This window comes from Dendrobium catenatum, unplaced genomic scaffold (genome assembly GCF_001605985.2).
Source record: "Dendrobium catenatum unplaced genomic scaffold, ASM160598v2 fragScaff_scaffold_390, whole genome shotgun sequence".
Taxonomy (NCBI): domain Eukaryota; kingdom Viridiplantae; phylum Streptophyta; class Magnoliopsida; order Asparagales; family Orchidaceae; genus Dendrobium; species Dendrobium catenatum.
Genome location: NW_021318852.1, coordinates 2,714,013 through 2,719,660, shown reverse-complemented (window position 1 = coordinate 2,719,660; position 5,648 = coordinate 2,714,013). Strand labels below are relative to the sequence as shown.

At 39.9% G+C, this 5,648-nt stretch overlaps 1 protein-coding gene across 5 annotated transcripts in view; it reads left to right on the top strand.

Annotated features, from left to right (window-relative positions):
* Positions 1-547: 547 nt before the first annotated feature.
* The window catches only part of LOC110104972 (nuclear transcription factor Y subunit A-7), a 21,776-nt gene continuing 16,675 nt past the window's right edge, over positions 548-5,648 (top strand). For 4 of the 5 annotated variants that reach the window (XM_020834295.2, XM_020834294.2, XM_020834292.2 and 1 more), the window contains exon 1: positions 548-872. The gene's annotated coding sequence lies outside the window, so the exon portion shown is untranslated. The remainder of the gene's footprint in view (positions 873-5,648) is intronic. The other variant, XM_020834290.2, reaches the window with a different exon arrangement.

Genomic DNA, 5,648 nt, shown 5'->3' with positions numbered 1-5,648 from the left:
GGGTGATGTGGAGCGTTTTGATTCGTCTCCGGACAACGTCTGTATCCGCATAGAATAATTTGACTTATTTGGAACAATTTTCTTATTATTTTTAAAAACAGGTTTCTAGTAAGAAAATTATAATTCAAATTATAATTCAAAAAAATTTTCTAATACAAAACTGCTTTAAAAAGCAGTAAGAAAGTTGTCTCTAATGAAGTCTTAAAAAAAACATCACACTTGAAGCTTTTAAAAAATAGAAATGAGAAAATAAATAGTTTGTTAGGGTACTAAATAAACTGCAAATGATAACAACTTAGTCTAAAATATTATTTATAATTAAAATATGCACATGTATAGTGCATGGTTAGGACTTAGGACACATAAAAATTTATAAATTATTTCAAAAGTTTTTTTATTCTATAAAAATAATATAATAAATAATTTAGTATTATTTTCAAGACTTATCTTCCTTAATTTTTTTTCCTTTCTTTCTTATTTTATATTCCCACCCCACATATTTCCACTTCAGCCGCCACCCTCGCGCCCCGGCAACCAGGCATACCGCGCCGGCCACAGAAAATCAGGTGGACCCCGCCGATGCCCGTGGAAAGAACCGTTATGGTCCAGTCCGACGCATACTTAGCCGTGCAACTATAAATGGGCGGCTGTGATCATCAAGGCATCGATCCTCGAAAGTTCTCGAATTCTAAACGATCCCTTTGCGATTAGTTCTCTCAGCCCCAAATCTACTTCCCTCTCGATCGTCCGTCGTTGAGGAGTGGATGTGATGAGCAAATAAGATAAGATCCCATTTTGAAAGAGAAAGGGTGATCGGAGAAGCGCTGTGTCGTATATCGTACGAGATTCACGAAAGAGCGCTGCGGATTGAGGTAGAGGAAGAAGAAAATGGGATATTCGTGCCCTCAGGCCCTAGATTTATATTTTAGATTTATTTTATCGAATTATTTGTCTATTTTATTTTATTTAATTATGGCTGTATCCATATGCGGAGTCTTCTTTGTCTCTTTCACCGGCATTGGGGTAGATTGCTGTATTTGAAGTAGAGATGCTTTTGTTTAGGGGGTTAGGATCTGTAGATTGTTTTGAAACTTGAAAATTTGCGGTCTGCGTGACATTTTGAGCGCAATTTTTTTTCTCGGGTTGGATGCTAGATATTTATGTGAAAGACGGGGTTGATTCTTGAAAATTTCAAACAAGATGTTTTTTTTTTATTTTTTTTATTTTATCAAATTGATATATCAAACAAGATGTTTTAGATTCGAAGTATAGATGTAGGTTGTCGTTGTTTTTAATTCCCTTCACTTTCATTTCAAACAAACTTAAACGGGGAATTTGCGGTCTGCGTGACATTTTGAGCTCTTTGTGGTTGCCATATTTCTTTGATGGTTGCACAGTTTGATTTTGTTTCTACTTGCGTTCTATTGCTTTAACTTTTCACGCCTGGAGTTGTTCCATTAAGTGGAAGGATTTTCTGGAATTATTTACTAGTTAAAAACTAGCGTACCGATTTCCTTATGATTGTTTACTGGATATGCATATCATGCATGTACAGTTGAGGTCAATAGAAGAAAATAGCATGCCATGCCTCATAGAATAGTGAACCACATAATCTGTGCAATTGTCATTAGCAAGGTGTAGAAATATAACATTTTGCATTATATTTTTTTGCTGGTTCCATATTTCAACTAGTTTTGAATTGTTTGGTTTGAATTTTTTCCAACTGTCATGAAAACCTAAACACATTTTGAGAAAATATTCTAGAATCCAGATGATCCAATTGTGGGCTCCGAAAATTCGGCCCCAGCCTCCCCGCCGCTTTTTTCTTTTTATTCGGCGAGGGGAGTTTTAACGGATATGTTCCGGGATAAATTTTGGAAGGCAGATGGGTTTGTAGATAAGACACTACCCAGAGATTTCACCCTCATTTTGCGAGGACTTTATGATCTGAGTTCTGGTTTCTTATAGGCGCAAGCCCCTATAGTTAATTACCCCTCCCGATCACGAGAGAGAACTTTCGATTAAGGCTAGTCATCAATCAGATTCGTATAGAGATACGTGCTTCTGGCATATAGTAGCAGCAATGGATTTGAAAATTGGAAAGTTTGAATTTGGGAATTGAAGAATTGGGTTTTTGGATTTGGAATTTGGGTTGGAAGATTTGATATTTAAAATAGAAATTGCACAATTTTGCACTTAAAGTCAATGATGGGGGAATGGATGATGGACCCGATCAAGATCCCATGGTTCCGTCGTCCTGGGCCATTGTGGTCCCTGGTCTACTTAGTCAGAGGAGGTAGTCGACCCAACCTGACAAAAGGATCCTTGTCGGCAGCCATGGGTTGCTTCGTCCAAGGGGACCTCGTAGACCTGGGGTGAATGTTTGTCTAAGGGGACAAATTTGAATCCACCTTAGCTAACAGAGGGCTTTGTGCCCTATCGATCATATCATATTGATTCATATCTCAAGGATTTGATGTCATTAAGGAGCGTATTGGCTCTGGCCATAACCGCTATCTGTGGTGCTATTTGGCGGAAAAACCACTCGGTTCAGAGGGCCCCGGGTCGTCATAACCGTTTATTCTGCGGTGTCATTTGGCTGCAAAACCACTGTTAGAGGACACGTACCACGTTCTTACTGGCATGAGATTGTTTGATAATGGATCCTAGTGATATTTTCGACTAAGCATTTCGCTCTTTGTGAGCAGAAGTAGATTTTGATTTGTCCACCCCGACAAACTGTTGTGGAGGGTGGATGGACTTTGCTTTAAGTGTTGATAGATAGATTTCAATTTTAAATATTTGGAAATTTTGGGTTTTTTGGTGGAGCTTGAATTTTGAATGGACTTTTGGGAGACATTTAAAAGTATTTGTGAACCCCTCAAGTTGAGATCTGCATTCAACACAACCATCATCGAGGTGTTCGGGGTCATTTCCATTTTAGTTGATCGAACCCTGTCAACTCGACCAAACTGTTGCTCGAGGATCGAATTTCTTATAGGCTTTGTGCCTTTGTTCATGAATTTTCTTTATTGGAGGCCGAATATGAATGTATAAGATAAATATTCCGGTCGACTTTCGTGACCGCATATTTATCCGATATCTCGAACCCTGTCTACTCCTATTTATCTACTTAGGAGGATTGGGTTTCGTAGGTTTCATGCCTTTTGTTTATTGAATTCTTTTGATTGTAGGCCTTGAAGGCCTAATATGAATGCAATAAAACAAATATACTAACCATCGCAACTGTATACTTGTTTGTTGGTTCGAACCCTGTCGACTTCTATTGACCAATATAGAAGGATCAGATTCGAACTTGAATTCACTTATTGACCCGCGCAACATCCCTAGGCGTCACGTGTGTACCAATAACACTCTTGCCGGGGCCCATGTGGGTGATTTTTATATACCTCCTTTAGTGTACCTATGTGTATACAGTCTCTAGTGCATGTGCAGGGGTATTTTAAAATAATTGTAGTTGTGTAAGTATTTGTCATTTAAATGCACAACTTTTACTTGAAGAGCTTTTACACGCCTTCTGTCTGCTTGTACGAATGTTGCAGATCCGGTGGCGTGGCGTTGTATTCTTGTGGACGCCTTTTGTCTGCTTGCATAAGTGTTGCAGATCCGGTGGCGTGGATTCTGATGTTGACTCCCCCTTTCTCAATCACCGAGGATATTCTTCTGGACTTTGAAGTTCGTTGCTTTGAAGAGAACTCCCTTTGAGGTCAACAGTGTAGTGGACTTGTTATTTTCGGTGTTTGTGGGCACCAGAACCGTTTTCTTCTTAAGTATAGGACTAAGAAGGGGCTTGGGAACACCAGGAAGTTTGGTTCTAATTTGTTTAAATATTTCCTCCATTCCTTCAGGGGGGTGTACTTTTTGTATATCGAGTCGCTCTTATACCCGAAATACTTGAAGATCTTGATCACCACCGTCGTAGGTGATATATGTACTTGTGCCCACAGTGGTTCGTTGTACCTACGACATACCCACTGTTGTTATCCACAAGCGACTTGTATATATTTGCGGGGACCGTCGTATCCACTACGACCTCCTGAAGATATTTGTAGAAGACCCATTGCTTCTGCATCAAATCCACCTTTTCACCAATCTCAGGTGGTTGATGACTGCACTTGCTTGCAGGGGACGGTCTTTGACTGCTGGTCTCCAGTATTGCCATCTCAATCAATAGGCACATCCAGGCATTGTCATAGGATTTCATGCATTGAGGTCTTGTAACGTGCTTTGTGTCACTTTTGACCGTATGAGTGCTCTTGTAATTTGAATTAACTCGTGTATGATCCGAGTTTTGTTCTTTGCATATGTTTGAGTCCGGGTTAAGTCTCATTTAGACTCGGGTTCATCGAGTCTACAACTCCTACTTGATGTTGTATAGCACGAATTCAAGAACGGATTCAAGTTCTTTGGCCGGATAAAGTGCAATTCTTATCTGGATTCCTTGTTCCCCTCTTGATTTCTGACTCCATTCAAGCTCAAGTTTTGGTTCAATTCGAGTACTCGTTCAAGTTCAAATTGATTGTCCAGGGTCCTCTAAAGTTCTTTGCAAGTTCATTTTCTTGTTCAAATGATTTGAATTTGAGTTCAATTTTGATTTGATTTTATTTGATTTTGACATTTAGAAATCATTTAAATTTTGTTCAGGTTTAGGTCCACAAATCCACTATTCATCGTACAGGTCATCTGCTCATTTAGTTCAAATTCTGTGCACTTCTGTTCAAGTACAAGTCTTCTATATTGTTGCCTAAGAAGGTCTTCAAATTGTTCAAGTCTTTGTACATTTCAGTAAAAATTTCGGCAGCATCCCGGCATATCCTCCGTTTGGGGGAAAATAGGGGAGCTGGGCCCTCCCACCACGCTACTCGAGCGTGTATGGTAGGTGTCGTTAGACACCGCGGCCGTACAAATTTCATCCCACCATGCTATAAGAGCGTGTATGGGTCTTCAGCAGTACCTGTACCAGAACAGTAGTAGCTCTCCCCACTACGCTACAAGAGCGTATATAGGGCTTACCCGCCTCGCCGTATGCTTCGCACCGGGCTCCCTCCTACCGTGCTACAAGAGCGCGTATAGGTGGTTCTCCGGTCCGCTGCAAACGTCGAGGACGGGACTGGAGTTAGAAATTATACCTTACGTTGCAGTCGCCGGAGTTGTCGAGGTCGAGGACCGTCCCCACCACGCTTCAAGAGCGTGTATAGGGCTTACCCGCCTCGTCGCACATGTCGCACCGGATTCTCCCCCACCGTGCTACAAGAGCGCGTATAGGGGATTCACCGGCGCGTCAAGCGCGTCGAGGGCAAGGCTTTTGAAACCGGACCGGTCAATGAACCGGAAGAAGAAGGGGTTGGAGGTTTGATGGTTCGACCGGGGTCGAACCGGGGTCGAACCGGATGACATAATAAATATTTATTATATTTAAATATTATAATAATGACACAACTATTTATAAGTATTATTTAAATTTAATATAATTAACATAAAAATAATGTTATCATTCAAAGTATGAGATAAAAAATTAAATTAAAAAAAACTATGAAACATAAAAACTTATATAATTAAGTAAAATAATTATTTTAAAATCTCACATAAAAGCAAAAAAAAAATTAAATCTCATAATTATAAGAATT